Consider the following 18,212-nt stretch of genomic DNA (forward strand, 5'->3'; position numbering starts at 1 on the left):
AGCAGTTAGGCATCAATCAGGCTGGCAGGGAGTGGTTAAGGGCAATCAGGAAGGGAGGCAGATGAGCACTTGGGAGCCAACAGTCCTGGATGTCCGACTGCCTGTTTAGGCCTGATCCCATCAAGGGGTTAGACATCCCTCTAGGGGTCTCAGATTGGAGAGGTACAGGCTGGGCTGAGGGACATCCCCTTCTTCCCCCCTCCCCCCCCGCCATGTACAAATTTCATAAACTGGGCCTCTTATATAAAAGCCTAAGTGACTGTTTCAGTGAACCACCAGAATGGCTGCTTGCTATGATGCACACTGACCACCAGGGGGCAGATGCTCAATGCAGGAGCTGCTCCCTGGTGGTCAGTGCAGTGCACTCCTACAGTGGAGCACTGCTCAGCTGACCTACATGCACCAGACGCAGGGCTCATGGCTGGCTGCCACAGCCTGGAGACCATAGCAGAGTGGCAGCGAGCACACTGAGCACAGGAGGAGCAGCAGGTCTGGGATGAGCAGGAGTGGCAGGCAGGAGGAGCAGGCAGTGTTGGACTGCTGGTTTCAGTCCCATCCCCGCAGGCCATGCTGAGGGACCCCACAAATCTGTGCACCAGACCTCTAGTAAGAGATAAAACTATTAGAAGAAAACATTCTGGTAAATCTCCATGGCCTCAAATTTGGTAATGGATTCTTAGATTTTACATTAAAAACACAAATAATAATAATAAATACATTGTAATTTATCAAAATTAAAAGCTTTTGCTCATCAAAGGATGTTATTAAAGAACAAAAAGTAGCCTACAGAATAGGAAAAATAAACACAAATCATAAATATGAAAAGGGTTTACTATGCCTTCAAAGAGCTTTTAAAACAATAACAAAAAGACAAATATTCAATTTTTAAAATGGCAAAGCAGTTGAAGAGACATTTTTCCAAAGAAGATACACAAATATTCTAATAAGCACATGAATATCATTAGTTGCTAAAGAAATGCAGAACTATAAGTAATATACCATTTCACACCCACTAGGGTGACTTCAATTTTTTTTTAGGATGACTTTAATTTTTAAAATTAGAAAATATGTGTTAATGAGATGTAAAGAAATAGAAACTCTTTATACTGCTGGTGGGATTATAAAATGACAACAGTTTGTCAATTCCTGAAAATGTTAAACATAGAAGTGCCATATGATCCAGCAATTCCAATCCTAGGTAGATTCACAACAGAAATGTAAATATATGTCTACATAAAACTTATACAAGAATGTGCTGTATATAGAAGCACCCTATATAATAAAATGCTATGTGCAAATTGACAAAATTGCAGAACAATGGGTTGCTATAATGTACTGACCACCAGGGAGCAGATGCTCAATGCAGGAGCTCCCCTGGTGATCAATGTGCTCCCACAGAGGGAGCACTGCTCAGCCAGAAGCCAGGCTCATGGCTGGCGAGCACAGCGGAGGTGGTGGGAGCCTCTCCCACCTCCACGGTAGCACTAAGGAACCCACAGGGAATGGGCCTAAGCTGGCAGTCAGACATTCCCCAAGGGGTCCCAGGCTGTGAGAGGGTGCAGTGACAAATGTCATGTATGAATTATTATTCATAATAACCAAAGGATGGAAACAAATCAAAATGCCATCAACAGACGAATGGATAAACAAATTGCGGTAGGAACATACAAATAAATAGTATTCAGCCATAAACAGGAAAGAAATACTGATCCATGCTACAATTTGAATGAACCTCAAAAACATTATACTAAGTTAAAGAAGATAGACACAAAAGGTCACTAATTTCATGATTATTTTAATATATCCAGAATAAGTAGAACCATAGTCAAGAAAGCAGATTAATGGCCAATAGGCATATGAGGAGATTATCACCATCACTGATCATCAGGGAGCTGCACGTTAAAACCACAATGAGTGGGATTGAAAATGGCAGCTGAGTAAGTGAATGTTACACAAACACACTCCCTGAACCAAACTGGAATTATAACTAAAATACAAAAAATATCCGCAATAATCAACTGAAGACTGCCTGAATAAAAGGACAGAAAGTGGAGACTGCACCAATACTGGGAGGAAGGGTGGAAGTATGAAAGGGCTGATGGGCTCTCACAAACAAAGCTGAAGTTCCGGAGAGATATCTCAGCTGGGAGGGGCTGTCCCACTAATCCCAAAGATGTGCCCCCCAGCAAAGACCACCAGACCTAAGAAACATGCCCACATAACATCTGGCTGTGATAAGCAGCAGGGTTGCTGTCTGCCCTGAAAAGACAGCTGGAAAGGCAGGCACCCTCTTATAGGGCCAACACAGCGAAAGCAGTCCTTTGAGGAAAGCATTAAGAGGTCTAACTCAAAAAGCAAGAAAAATTAATAATAAACTTCTTACCCCATACAACTTAAAGAATAAGAAAAAAAATAAGAAAAGCATAGGAGAAAGAAATAATAAAGATTAGAGCAGAAATAAATGACGTAGAGGTAAAAACACAATACCTAAAATCAATGAAACTAAGAGCTGATTCTTTGAAAAGATAAACATGATTGATGAACCATTAGCCAGATTCATCAAGAAACAAAGAGAGAGGACCTGAATAAATAAAATCAGAAATGAAAGTGGAGAAGTAACAACTGATACCACAGACCGAAATACAAAGGATTGTAAGAAAATACTATGAATGATTTGCCAGCAAGCTGGACAATGTGGATGAATTGGACAAGTTCCTGGAAAAATACAATCTCCCAAAACTGAATCAGGAGGAATCAGAAAACCTGAGTAGGCCAAAAATAACTTAGGAAATAGAAACAATAAAAATAAATAAATAAATAAATAAATAAATAAATAAATAAATAAAACACCTCCCAGCAAACAAAAACCCTGGTTCACATGACTTCATGGGGTAGTTTTACCAAACATTCAAAAAAGAACTAACACACCCCTCAATACCCCAAAATCTATGGCCTTTTTATACACCAATAATGAATTCTCAGAAAGAGAAACTAAACAAGCAATCCCATTTACCTTTGAGAGTTAGACTAAACAAAGGGATGGACTGAGAAGTAACAAACAGGTGTTGGCCCACCTGTCTGTGCCTACTGCCTTCTGCTCCTGCTTGTAGTCCCAGAATCCACCCTGATGGGATAGCAGCCTGAAGCTTCTATTGAGCTCTGACTGACAAGGATCCCCTGCTATGACGGTGCCTGATGACTGAGGCTGAATTATAGAACCAGAGGTCTAGGTGGTTCAGTCTGAGAGCAGCAACTATTAGAAAAGATGAGTGCCTGCAGAAGAGAGAGAGCGGTAGGTCCCTGAGAGAAAGGGCCAAGTCAGGGTGGCTGAGGGGATGATGGAAAGAGGCAGGATCTAACTCAGGTGGTCACATCAGAGGCCCTTCACCAAACCCACTCCCTAAATTCAACAGGAGGAGCACAAGTTCTACAAAATGAAGGCAACAAAGGCAATACCCTGTAGTAGAAGCAGCCAATTAATGGTCTGGCTAAAATAAGAATTTTAAGGAAGAATTGTGAAATACTACTTAAATCCTCAAAGAAACGGAAAATATTTCCAACATGAATGAGAAAAAGTGATAAGAAGATCCAAACTAAATGTTCTGAGTATGAACATAATAGTTAAATTTAACTACACAATAGTTAAAATTAAAAAATCATAAGGGAAGCTAAAGAGCAGGAAGAATAGTGCTCTGAAGAAAACATCTGCCTTCCTCTGTCACCTGATCTGACCCCTACAGCCCTCTCCGGCAGGCCTGATCTAACCCCCAACTGCCCTCCTCTGTGGGCCAATTTGGTTCTGATTGGTCAATTTATATGCTAATCAGCATCAAAAGCTCTGCCTCATAGGCAACCATTGGCTCCCCACAGCACCCAGATTTGGTTCTGATTGGTCAGTTTCTATGCCAGTCAGCGTCAGAAGCTCTGCCTCTTAGACAGCCATTGGTTCTTCACAGAGCCCACATTTGGTTCTGATTGGTCGATTCCTTTGCCAGTCAGCCTCTCCAGACCTATCCCTGGGCCTGATCAGATAGGCAGGGTGTAACAGCAGCCCCCATGGAGGCTGGAAGAGAAAGAAAAGCCTAGCTGCTGGCGAAGCTCAGAAAGAAAGAGGGGGACAAAGAGAGAGGCAAGTACTGGTCAACAGCTGCCACTGAGGCTGCAGATCAGATCCTGACTCACTTTCTGGGTCACAGCCCCCTGGGCAGTCAGTGCCGGGTTGCCAGGCTGCAGCTGGGCAGTCAGTGCTGGGTCGTCCTGGCAACCCAGTGCTGACTGAAGGACTTCCGAATTGGTCAGCCTTCGTTTGTGATCGAAAGTTACAACCCTGTCCTTTTATATATCAGTTATTTATTGATTTCAGAGAGGAAGGGAAAGGGAGAGAGATAGAAACATCAATCAGCTGCCTCCTGCTGGGAATTGAGTCAGCAACCCCGACATGCGCCTTTGATCAGAACCAAACCCTTTAATACAGCTCTTCATGTTGTGGTGACCCCAACCATAAAATTATTTTCGTTGCTATTTCATAACTGTAATTTTGCTACTGTTATGAATCATAATGTAAATATCTGTGTTTTTCGATGGTCTTCCTTCCTGTGTGACCCACAGGTTGAGAACCGCTGCTGTAGGGCCTAAGATCAACTTAAAAATTGCCTCTAGGTGTTTCATGAAGGACAGCGCAGGAAAAGGTTTCCTGCACTAGGTGAGCTCCCTGTCAAGACTTTGTTTAGGCAGCCTGGCAGTGGGCCTTCCTAGGAATCACCAGTCAAGTTCAACAAGGCAGTTCTAAGAGAATGAGGCTTTGTAGGAACTCCGAAGTCCTCTTTCCAGTACCTGCCAAGCTGTTAGTTTTCCAGGCTACCGTGGAGCTGGGGAAGAGGTTTCAGGGGCAGATGAGAACAGAATCAGCAAGTTAAAAACATCCCAAACCTTGCTGTTCTTTACAAGATTTTGTTTGTTTGTTTTTAATTTATTTTATGTAAATGCTCCATTGATTGCCATAAGACTGGTTAATTTCCAGAGTTCTGAAAAAAAGTTCACTCTATTTTTACCAGTTTTCTCCTGATTTTTATGGAGAAGGGCATGTTGGCAGGTCCTTGCTCCACAATGTTCTCTGACACCACTTTCCATTGCTTTTGAGGGCACATCTAGAGTTTGTCTCAGTTGGATGGCATGTCCCTCATTGCACAACGCACACAGCGAAAATGAGAGCGGGAAGCAGTTATTCCAGAGCAGCACACTGCAAGGGAGCTGGGCAGCACAGTGCTTCCAGCTCTGTGGGGAAGAACCCTTTCTGTTGGGATGTGGTCCTACTTCATGGGCTAATTCATGTAACTACTTGCCTTGCAAGTTGAACAACCTGAGCTGGTCTATACCTCTTCAGTTGGTTCTGCTCTTTTACTTACCTTGTTGCCAGTGGTAACAGTTTGCAACCAGCAAAGAGTAGCACTTAAGTAGGAAACAACCTTGAATAGACTAGTAGGTACCCTCCATGACCATGATTTATAATGTATCAGTTTTGTTTTCTCTTACTTTCAAGCATCATGGAAACATGCAATGTAGAAAACGAAGACTCCTCATATTCTCACAGACACCCAGAGATGGGCACTTTAATTATGTTTGCTATTTATATATGCTACTTGTGTTTTTCTATTTTTTTACAATTACTAGAGGCCCGGTGTACAACATTGATGCACTGGGGGCAGGGTGCGGGGGTCCCTCAGCCCAGCCTGTGCCCTCTTGCAGTCCTGAACTCCTTGGGGGATGTCTGACTGATGGCTTAGGCCCACTCCCCACGGGCTTCTTAGCACTGCCGCAGAGGCAGGCAGGAGAGGCTCCTGCCACCGCTGCTGTGCTCGTTGCTCTCCAACAGTGAGCCTGGCTTCTTTTGAATGGCTCTCCCCTGTGGGAGCACACTGACTAGTCATTTAGCCATTTGATTGATTTGCATTTTAGGGTATTTTTATATAGGATGTGTTGGCTTTGCCTTGTAAAAAAAAAATAATAATTAACTTATTCTACATATATATTTTGCATCTTATTATTTTACATGTGCCCATACGACATGCATATATGCACACAAGTTCTTGGTTGATTCCACACACCCACCCTCCCCTGCCTTCCCTCTTAGATTCCACAGTCTGTTAATGCTTCTATGTCTCTGGATATATTTTGTCCCTCAGTTTATTTTGTTACTTAGATTCCACATGTGAGTGAGATCATGTGGTACTTGTCTTTCTCTGACTGGCTTATTTCACTTAGCATAATACTCTCCAGGTCTCTCCATGCTGTCTCACAGGGTAAGAGATCCTTCTTCTAAACTGCTGAATAGTTTTCCATGATGTATTATAAATGTACCACAGGTTTCTTATCCACTCATCTACAAAAGGGCACTTGGGCTGTTTCCAGATCTTAGCTATTGTAAATAATACCGTAATGAACATAGGGGTGCATACTTTCTTTCTGATTGGTGTTTCTGATTTCTCAGGATAGAATCCTAGAAGTTGGATCACTGAGTGTAATGGAAGTTCCATATTTAATTTTTTGAGGGAACTCCATACTGTTTTTTCATAATGGCTACACCAGTCTGCATTCCCACCAGCAGTGCACGAGGGTTCCCTTTTCTCCACATCGTTGCCAGCATTTGTCATTTGTTGATTTGCTGATGGTAGCCATTCTGATAGCCATTTTTTTTTTACAAGGCAAAGCCAACACATCCTATATACAATGAGGTGATACCTCATTGTTGTTTTAATTTGCATCTCTCTGATGATGTGTGACTTTGAGCATTTTTCATATGTCTCTTGGCCATCTGTATGTCTACTTTGAAGAAGTGTCTCTTTAGATTCTTTGCTCATCTTTTAATTGAATTGTTTGTCCCCATTTTGTTAAGTTGTATGAGTTCCTTATATATTTTGGGTATTTAACCCCCCCCCCTTTTTTTAAATATATTTTATTGATTTTTTTACAGAGAGGAAGAGAGAGGAATAGAGAGTTAGAAACATCGATGAGAGAGAATCATCGATCAGCTGCCTCCTGCACACCCCCCACCAGGGATGTACCCACAACCATGGTACATGCCCTTGACCGGAATCGAACCTGAGACCCTTCAGTCCGCAAGCTGAAGCTCTATCCACTGAGCCAAACCGGTTTTGGCTTGGGTATTAACCCTTTATCAGATGTATCATTGCCAAATATGTTCTTCCACCCAGTGGGTGCCCTTTTCATTTAAAAAAAAATAAGTCTTTATTGTTCAGATTATTACAGTTGTTCCTCTTTTTGCCCCCCATATCTCCCCTCCACCTAGTTCCCTCTGCCCTTACCCCCACCATTGTCCTTGTCCATAGGTGTTCAATTTTTGTTCAGTCTCTTCCCGCCCAAGAATTGTCAGTCCACTCCCTTTCTATGCCCCTGATCCTATTATATTCACCAATTTATTTTGTTCATCATATTTTTTATTCACTCGATTTTTATTTATTTATTTATTTAATATATTTTTATTGATTTTTCACAGAGAGGAAGGGAGAGGGATAGAGAGTTAGAAACATCGATGAGAGAGAATCATCGATCAGCTGCCTCTTGCACACCCCCTACTGGGGATGTGCCCACAAACAAGGTACATGCCCTTGCCTGGAATCGAACCCGGGACATTTCAGTCCGCAGATTGACGCTCTATCCACTGAGCCAAACCGGTCCCGGCTATTCACTCGATTTTTAGATTCACTTATTGATAGATAGATACTTGTTTTCACTTGTTGTTCATAATTTTTATCTTTACCTTTTTCTTTTTCCTCCTCTTCTTAAAAAATATCCTTCAGCATTTCATATAATACTGGTTTGGTGGCAATGAATTCCTTTAGTTTTTTCTTATCTATGAAGCTCTTTATCTTACTTTCAATTCTAAATGAGAGCTTTGCTGGGTAGAGTAATCTTGGTTGTAGATTCTTGCCATTCATCACTTTGAATATTTCTTCCCACTGCCTTCTGGCCTGCATTGTTTCTGTTGAGAAATCAGCTGACAATCGGATGGGTGCTCCTTTATAAGTAACTACCTGCTTTTCTCTTGCTGCTTTTAATATTCTCTCTTTGTCTTTTGCTCTTGGAATTTTAATTATGATGTGTTTTGGTGTGGTCCTCTTTGGATTTCTCTTGTTTGGGGTTGTCTGCACTTCTTGGACTTATAAGTCTATTTCTTTCACCAAGTGGGGGAAGCTCTCTGTCATTATTTCTTCAAATAGGTTTTCAGTATTTTTCTCTCTCTCTCTTCTTCTGGCACTCCCATAATTCGGATGTTGGTAAGCTTGAAGTTCTCCTAGAGGCTCCTTACACTATCTTCATGTTTTTTTATTCTTTTTTCTTTTTGCTTTTCCAGTTAGGTGTTTTTGCTCCTTTGTATTTCAAATCTTTGAATTGATTCTTGTGATCCTCTAGTCTGCTGTTGGATCTCTGTATATTATTCTTTATTTCAGTCAGTGTATGCTTAATTTCTAATTGGTCCTTTTTCATATCCTTGAAGGTCTCATTAAATTTCTTGGAGGTTTCTAGAAGATTCTTGAGTAACTTTATAATCATGGTTTTGAACTGTATATCCAGTAGTTTGCTTTCCTCCATTTCTTTCATTTGTGACATGTTTCTTTGTCTCTGCATTTTGGCTGCTTCCCTGTGTTGATAGAGTGGCTTTGTGTGCTAGGTGTCCTATCAGGCCCAGTGGCTCAGTTTCCCCATTTATCTGAGGTGGATGCCCTTGGTGCACTCCTTTGCAAGCTGTGTGCACAATCTTGGTATAGTTAAGCCTTGATTGTTGTTGGTGTCACTGGGAGGAATTGACCTCCAGACCAATTGGCTGTGAGGATCAGCTGCGTCTATGCTGGGAGAACTTCTGTGCTGGAGACACCCTTATGGAGTAGGACTTGCTTCCATGGGGCTTTGGTGCCCACTGAGTCTGCCCCTGAGTGTGTCTTTTATGGATCTGAAGAGTTGTAATCTGTTGTGTTCTCACTTTGACCATTGGGTGCACTGGCTCTTGGATCTCCAAGGAGATGCAAAACCAACCACTGCCTGAAGCCACCCAGCAGGAGCTACAGAGAGACCTGCAGATTCCTCCTCTTCTTTGTTCGGAGTTTAGAGGTGCCCAGATGAGGTACAGCTGTGAAGCAATGCAGGCTGCTGATGAGCCTTAGGCCTTCTTTTGGAAACTCTGGGGTTCTTGACACAGCTGCAGTTTGTTAGGTTAGCTTACAAAAGGCCAAGCCATTCATATATAAATGCCTCTGTGCACAGCTTGGGTGGGGTTGTAAATTGGGTGGGAGGGTGGTCTCAGGGAATCACAAGGCAGTGCAAACAGCAATGGTTGCCCATTGGCCCTGCCCCAGATAGGTCCCGGGGTCTCTGTGTCCTATGGTCCCGTGCAGGAACAATGAACACTGTGACCACCTCTGAGAGAAAGCCACCCTCATGTTCTGGCCTGATGCCAGATAGTCCAGTTTCTCCCTGTATGAGTCAGTCCCCAGAGTGTCGCCCGGTCCTGGAATTCAGAGCAGTTGGGAATTTGTCTCTCCCTCTGATTGAAAAAGACAACAGCATGCTCTGTTACCAGCCTGCTTCCACACAAGCCTCCATGCCTTCCCTCTTCTGCACTTCTGCATCTCCTACCAGTCTAGATGTGCTTTTCTCTTTCCTTCTTGTCGTAGAACTTCCACTCAGCCAGCCTTCCCGTATTCTGGATGATATTCGTTTTTTTCTTTTAGTTGTTGTAGTTTTTTTAAAAACATAAATAAATAAATTATATGTATAATGGATTTTTATTTATTTATTTATTTATTTTTTACAGAGAGAAAGGAGAGGGATAGAGAGTTAGAAACATCGATGAGAGAGAAACATTGGTCAGCTGCCTCCTGCACAACCCCTACTGGGGATATGCCCACAACCAAAGTACATGCCCTTGACCGGAATTGAACCTGGGACTCTTCAGTCCACAGGCTGATGCTCTATCCACTGAGCCAAACCAGTTTTGGCTTAGTTGTAGTTTTGATGTGGTTGTGCGAGACAGCAAGTTCAGGTGTTTTCCTATGCCACCATCTTGGTTCCTCCCTGCCCTTTTCATTTTGTTGATGGTGTTTTCTGCTGTACAGAAGCCTTTTTTTTTTTTTTTTTAATGTAGTCCCATTTGCTTATGTTATGCTTAGTTTCCTTTGCCTTTGGAGATGTACTCGTAAACATATTGCTACAAGAGATGTCTGAGATTTGGGTGCCTATGGTTTCTTCTAGGACTTTTATGGTTTCATGACTTACATTTAAGTGTTTTATCCATTTTGAGTTTATTCTTGTGTATGGTGTAAGTTGATGGTCTAGTTTCATTTTTTTTGCATATACCTATTCAATTTTCCAACACCATTTATTGAAAAGACACTCTTGATTCCACTGTATGCTCTTGCCTCCTTTGTCAAGTATTAATTGAGTGTAATGGCTTGGGTAGATTTCTGGGGTCTCTGTTCTGTTCCATTGGTCTATATGTCTATTCTTGTGCCAGTACTAGGCAGTTTTGAGTACAGTGGCTTTGTATTATAACTTGATATCTGTTATTGTGTCCCCTCTAACTTTGTTCTTTGTTCTCAATATTGCTGTTGCTATTCAGGGTCTTTTTTGGTTCCATATACATTTTTAAAAATATATATTTTATTGATTTTTCACAGAGAGGAAGGGAGAGGGACAGTTAGAAACATCGATGAGACAGAAGAATAAATCAGGAGATCCAAGATGGCTGCGCCCAGGTGAACACCTAGCCGCAGCTCTGCACACAACAATTTCAATAAAATACAACTAAAATATAAAACGGACATTGCACAGAACTACAGGAAGGTTGACTGACTGGAAATTCTACAGCGAGAAGCAAGGAGAAAACCAGAAGGAGGCGCGGAGGAGCTGGAAAAGCCCAAGGTACAGAGATGCGGTGTGAGGAGAGGACGGAGCCAGAGAGGAGGGAGGCTGAGTGCCTGGCGGGCGTTCCCTAGCGGAAAGGAGATAAAACTCTGACTGTGCTGGGCCCCCAACTGCTCTGAACCCCAGTTCTAGGCCAGACCCCGGGGACTCAGGCTCAGCCATAGGGAGCTGGGCTGTAAGGCGTAACCCTGGGGAAGTGGCGCGCAGAGAAGGGACAGTCGGCTGTGCCACGGGATTGCCCTGACGGGAAGGAGACTGGGGCTCCAGACTGCAGTGAATGCCACCTCCAACTCCACTTCCAACTGAACTGAACCCCAACACCGGGCTCATTGTGGGAGAGCACGGACTGTTTGGCAGCAGGCGAAAATCAAGGGCACCTTTCTCTCAGAGGTGCCGGCAGCGAGCACTGAAGGACCCGCATAGGGCGGGGCTGACGGAAGCCAAAGCTGCAGGCTCCACCCTGAAACCCCGTCCCATCTGTAACTGAGAAATGCGACAACAAAATAGATCACAAACGAAAGAAATGGAGGACAAAAAGCGTCTGGATATAGAGTTCAAATCTACGCTTATAAGGTTTTTCAAGAATTTCCTAGAAAAGATGGATAAGGCCTATGAGGATATGAAAAGAGATCAACTAGAATTAATAAGGAGTCAACAAGAAATGATAAGGGATCAACAAGAAATAAAGAATACATTGTCTGAAATAAAAAATATTTTACAGAGTCCTAAAAACAGAAGGGAAGATCGCAAGAATCAAGTCAAAGATTTGGAACATAAAGAGCCAGAAGACACTCCTCCACAGAAGCTAGAAGGCAAGAGAATCCAGAAAATTGAAGATAATGTAAGAAACCTCTGGGACAACTTCAAGCGAACCAACATCAGAATTATGGGGGTCCCAGAAAATGAGAGAGAGCAAGATATCGAAAACATACTGAAAGAAATAGTGACAGAAAACTTCCCCCACCTGGTGAAAGAATTAGACTTACAAGTCCAGGAAGCACACAGAACTCCAAACAAAAGGAATCCAAAGAGGACCACACTGAGACACATCATTATTAAAATTCCAAGAGCAAAAGACAAAGAGAGAATATTAAAAGAAGCAAGAGCAAAGAAGGTAGTAACCTATAAAGGAGCACCTATACGATTGTCAGCTGACTTCTCAACAGAAACCATGCAGGCCAGAAGGGAATGGCAAGAAATATTCAAGGTGATGAATAGCAAGAACCTACAGCCAAAAATAATCTACCCAGCAAAGCTATCACTCAGAATCAAAGGCCAGATAAAGACCTTCACTAATAAAAAAAAAAGCTAAAGGAGTTCATCACCACCAAACCAGAATTATATGAATTGCTGAAGGGGGTTCTTTCAGAAGAGAAAGTAAACAAAGATAAAAATTATGAACAACAAATACATAACTATCAAGAAGTGAATCTAAAAACCAAGGAAATTTAAAAAATCTGATGAACAATATTAACTGTTGAATATAATAGAATCAGAGGTATGGAAGGGGAGTGAACTGACGATTCTTGGGGAAAAGGGGAGAGGGGGGTGTGGGAAGAGACTGAACATAAACTGTGCACCTATGGATGAGGACAATGGGGAGAGGGGAAAGGGCAGAGGGTGGGGTAGGAACCTGGTGGAGGAGAGCAATGTTGGGGGGGGGGATGGAACATTTGTAATAATATGAACAATAAAATAAATAAATAAATAAATAAATAAATAAAAATAAAAATAAAAAAAGAAGAAGAAGAAATCAGCTGCCTCCTGCACACCCTGCACCAGAAATGTGCCCGCAGCGAAGGTACATTGATCCTGGAATTGATCCTGGAACCCCCCCCAGTCCATAGGCCAGTGCTCTATCTACTAAGCCAAACCGGTTTCGGCCATATAAATTTTTCAAGTATTTGTTTTAGATCTATGAAATATGCAGTTAGTATTTTAATAGGAATTACATTGAATCCGTAGGTTGCTTTGGGTAGTATGGACATTTTAATGATGTTAATTCTACCAATCCATGAACATGGTCTATTCTTCCACTTGTTTATATCTTCTTCTATCTCTCTTTCCCCCCCCCCCCCCCCCCCAAATGTCCTGCAGTTTTCCAAGTATCAGTCTTTTACTTCCTTGGTTAAGTTTATTCCTAAGTATCTTAATTTTTGTTGCAATGGTAAATGGGATTGTTTGTTTAGTTTCTCTTTCTGAGAATTAATTATTGGTGTATAAAAAAGATATCAAGCCCTAGCCAGTTTTGCTCAATGATTGGAGCATCTGCCTGAGGACTGAAGGGTCCTGGATATGATTCTGTTCAAAGGCACATACTTCCTTGCATGATCCTCCTTGGCTCAGGCCCTAGTCAAGGTATGTACAGGGGGCAACACATGGATATTTTTCTGTCTTTCCCTCTCTCTAAAAATCAATGGACAAATGTCCTTGGGTGAGGATTAAAATATATATATATATATATTCCATTGATTTTTGGATGTTAATTTTTGTATTCTGCTACATTGCCAAATTAACTTATTAAATCTAGTAGTTTTTTAGTGGAGTCTTTAGGGTTTTCTATGTACAATAGCACGTAATCTGAGAATAATGAAAGTTTTACTTCCTCCTTTCCAATATGGATGCCTTTATTTCTACTTGTCTAATTGCTGTGCCTAGGACTTTGAATTTGTGCACAGGGCCTCTAGTTGTTTAATAACATGCTATTTAGCCTTCATGTGTTTGAATGTTTTTAAGTGCTTTTGCTGTAGTTGATTTCTAATTTTAGTCCATTGTGATCTGAGAAGATGCTTGATATGATTTAGTCTTCTTGAACTTGTAGAGACTTGTTTTGTGTCCCAACATGTGGTCTATCTTTGTGAATGGCTCATGTGCACTTGAGAAGAAAGTATATTTTGCAGCTTTGGGGTGAAATGTTCTAAAAATGTTCATTAAATCCACTGATCCAGTGTGTCATTTAGAGTCACTGTTTCCTTGTTAAGTTTTTGTCTGGCAGATCTATCCAGTGAAGTCAGCAGGGTATTAAAGTCCCCTACTGTGACTGTATGTATTGTTGTTGATCTCTCTCTTAACTTCCTCTAGAAGTTTATATATATATATTTAGGTGCTCCTATAGTGGTTAAAAATGTGTTTACCTCAAAAAGCCATGTACAAGAGGAAGTATTCCGCCCCTAAATACAGGATTGAAAAGAAAAAGAAGGAGAAAGTCCTTGCTACTGTCACAAAACCAGTTGGTGGTGACAAGAATGGTGGTACCCGAGTGGTTAAACTCCGCAAAATGCCTCGATATTATCCTACTGAAGATGTGCCTCGAAAGCTGCAGAGCCATGGCAAGAAGCCCTTCAGCCAGCATGTGAGGAGATTGCGGGCCAGCATCACTCCTGGGACCGTCCTGATCATCCTCACTGGGCGCCACAGAGGCAAGAGGGTGGTTTTCCTGAAGCAGCTGACAGAGGCTTGCTACTTGTGACTGGCCCTCTGGCCCTCAATCGAGTTCCTCTTCGTAGAACACACCAGAAATCTGTCATCGCCACCTCCACCAAAGTTGATATCAGTGGTGTGAAAATCCCCAAACATCTCACTGATGCTTTCTTCAAGAAGAAGAAGCTGCGCAAGCCCAAACACCAGGAGGGTGAGATCTTCGACACAGAGAAGGAGAAATACGAGATTACAGAACAGCGCAAGGTTGACCAGAAAGCTGTGGACTCTCAAATTCTGCCAAAAATCAAAGCTGTCCCTCAGCTCCAGGGCTACCTCTGCTCCACATTCGCTCTCACCAATGGGCTTTATCCTCACAAACCGGTGTTCTGAATTTCTTATTAGAACCCAATTAAATAACTGAAATGTTAAAAAAAAAAAAATGCGTTTACCAGTGTTACTCCTCCTGTTGGTAGATCCCTTTAGTATTATGTAGTGACTTTTGTTGTCTCTTGTGATGGCCTTCATCTTGAAGTCTATTTTCTCAGATATGAGTCTTGCTACCAATCTTTTTTTTTTTTTCATTTGCATGGAAAATGTTTTTCCATCCCTTCATTCTCATCCATTGTAGCTCTTTTGTTCTAAGGTGGGTCTCTTGTACCCAGCATATAGTTGGGTCATGTTTTTGTATCCATGCAACTACCCTATGTCTTTTGTTTGGAGCATTTAAACTATTTACAGTTAAGATTATTATTGACTAGAGGCCCAGCACGAAATTTCTGCACTGAGGGGGATCCCCTCAGTCCGGGTGCGCCCTCTCACAGTCCAAGAGTGCTCAGGGAATGTCTGACTAAAGGCTTAAGCCTGGAGGGAGCAGGCCTAAGCCATCAGTCAGACATCCTTAGTGCTGCTGTGGAGGCAGGAGAAGCTCCTGCTACCACTCCTGCACTCACCAGTTGTAAGCCCAGCCGGTGCTCCCCCTGTGGGAGCACACTGACCACCAGGAGGCAGCTCCTGCATTGAGTGTCTGCCCCCTGGTGGTCAGTGTGCATCATAGTGACTGATCATTCTGCCATTTGGTAGATTTGCATATTAGCCTTTTATTATATTACATAGGATAAGTACTATTGCCATTTTAATGCTGTATGCCTAGATTCTCTCTTTCTCTTTCTCTCTTTTCTTCTTCTCATTACATTAGTCCCTTTAGCATATCTTTTAGTGCTGGTTTGGTGGTGATAAACTCCTTCAGCTGTTTTTTTGTCTGCAAAGCTCTTTATTTCACCATCTATTTTAAATGATAGCCTTGCTGGATATAGTAATCTTAGTTTTAGATCCTAGATTTTAATTACCTTGAGTACTTCATGCCATTCCCTATAGAGTGTCTCATGAGAAATAGCTGACAGCCTTATTAGAGCTCTTTTGTAGGTAAAGTTTGCTTTTCTCTAGGTGCCTTTAAAGATTCTCTCTTTGCCAAAACCGGTTTGGCTCAATGGATAGAGCGTCGGCTTGGGGACTGAAGGGTCCCAGGTTCGATTCCGGTCGAGGGCGTGTACCTTGGTTGCGGGCATATCCCCAGTAGGGGGTATGCGAGAGGCAGCTGATCGATGACTCTCTCTCATCGATGTTTCTAATTCTCTATCTCTCTCCCTTCCTCTCTGTACAAAATCAATAATATATATATATATATATATATATATATATATATATATATATATATAAAGATTCTCTCTTTGTCTTTAATTTTTGTCTTTTTAATTATGATGTGTCTGTACATGGGCCTGTTTGTGTTCTTGCTTGGGACTCTCTGTGCCTCCTTAACCAGTGTGACTTTTCTTTCATCATATTGGAGAAGTTTTCTGCCATTATTTTTTCAAACACATTCTCTATCCTTTGCAAACTTTATTTTCCTTCTAGCACACCTCTTATGTGAATATTGTTAAATGTCATCTTGTCCCAAAGTTCCCTAAAGCTGTCCTCCATTTTTAAAATTTTTTGTTTTGTTTTGTTTCTCTAATTGAGTGAATTTTTTACCCTGTCTTCTAATTCACTGACCGGATCCTTGACTTGCCCTAATCTGCTGTGTATTCCTTCCACTCTGTTCTTTATTAGTGCTATGTTATTTTTCATAGTTACTTTATCTTTTCTCATGCTGTTGAACATCTTTGCCATCATTATTCTCAGCTCAAAGTCTGATAAAGTTCTTTTCTATAGTTCATTTAGCTCTTCTTCTGAAGAATTTTCTTGTTCTTTCACTTTTCTTTTTGTCTCTCCATTTTGGCTCTCTGTAGTAGATGGATCTGCCATGCCTCCAATCTCTAGTGCAGGACAGTGTCCAATGATGTTTCTGACTAATTAGATCAGGAAAAGACTCAAAGCCTCCAGAGACCCACCTCTGCCTGCAGACTGATTGGATTCAGTCATGACTAGTCTCAGGCAATAGTCCACAGGTGGAATGAGAAATTTTCCAATAGGGTAGGGCAATTGCTTCTTCCTGGAGGCTAATTGTTAGTCTCAATCTCTTAATGGGCCTCAGAAACTCAACAGGATGGGGCAAAAGGTTTTCTAATAGGGTGAGGCCACTGTCTTCCTCACAAGCAAAAACTGCCTGAATAGCAAAGATCTACCTAAAAAAGTTGCCCTCCAAAGCGTGAGGAAATGACTCAGCACAGGAAACCGGGCTGTCTGCCTTCTGAGGTTTAACCCCAAAGCCTCCAACCCTGGCTTCTGTTCACAAAGCTCTAGTCCACTCTGCCCTCCCTCTACTGGAGCACAAGGTGAGTGGCTGCACACCGAATTGTGTGTGTTGGCCTTTTAAGAGAGTGACTGCATTTTCAGCAATCAGGCAGACAGCAACCCTGCTATTTTTCATTTTCTGTCCTTGGTTATCAGTGTTCTCTCCAGCTAGTCTTCATTTGATTGTTCAAAATGGTATTTATTTATTTATTTATTTATTTATTTATTTATTTATTTATTTATTTTAGTTGTAATTACAGTTTGGTCCAGGGAGCATGTCATTTACTTTTGAAAAATCCAATGTTAAGCTAAATGCTACTTAAACATATATTTTACCTTAATGGTAATTACCTACTTGTGGCAGGAAGGAGAGAAAGCCAAGTATTCTTGCCCACCAATTAGGCCTAACACAAGTGTCAGAACTGAGATCCAACAGTGGCTTCAACAGCCCATAAGCAGCAGCCTCATTCTTCCTTGGCCTGATTTTGTGACTGATGAGCAGACAAGCTTCTCCAAAGCCTCTTTCAGAATGTGAAGCATCTCAAGTGTCTGAACCTGTCCTGCTGGCCTGTTAATCAGGTTGGTCTGTGATCTTCCTGAATCCTGTACGAACACTTCAAGGAAAACCCAAAGGATATATAAGCTGAATTATGGTCCTCCTGCGGGGCATCCCAAAGCACTGAGGTGTCTGAAAGCTACAAATAGTTTCTGGGAAAAGAATCTTCTAAGAAATGTCTCACAGCCCTAGCTGGTTTGGCTAAATGAATAGGGTGTCGGCCTGCAGGCTGAAGGGTCCCAGGTTTGATTCTGGTCAAGGGCATGCACCACAGTTACAAGCTCCCAGACTATTTGGGGGCATGGGGTGGCAACCAACCGATATATTTCTTTCACATCAGTGTTTCTCTTTGTCTCTCTCTCTCTCTCTCCCTTCCACTCTCTCTGAAAATCAATGGAAAAAAATATCCTCAGATGAGGATAAGGAAGGAAGGAAGGACGGAAGAAAGGAAGGAAGGAAGGAAGGAAGGAAGGAAGGAAGGAAGGAAGGAAGGAAGGAAGGAAGGAAGGAAGGAAGGAAGGAAAAGGGGAATGGAGCACAGACAGAACAATTCTTAAAGTGGTCCTTG

At 42.0% G+C, this 18,212-nt stretch overlaps 1 pseudogene; it reads left to right on the plus strand.

Annotated features, from left to right (window-relative positions):
* The first annotated feature begins 14,062 nt into the window (after positions 1 to 14,062).
* LOC118732126 lies at positions 14,063 to 14,798 on the plus strand (annotated as a pseudogene).
* The last annotated feature ends 3,414 nt before the right edge of the window (positions 14,799 to 18,212 follow it).

The sequence above is a fragment of the Pipistrellus kuhlii genome, unplaced genomic scaffold (assembly GCF_014108245.1).
Source record: "Pipistrellus kuhlii isolate mPipKuh1 unplaced genomic scaffold, mPipKuh1.p scaffold_m20_p_35, whole genome shotgun sequence".
Taxonomy (NCBI): Eukaryota; Metazoa; Chordata; class Mammalia; order Chiroptera; family Vespertilionidae; genus Pipistrellus; species Pipistrellus kuhlii.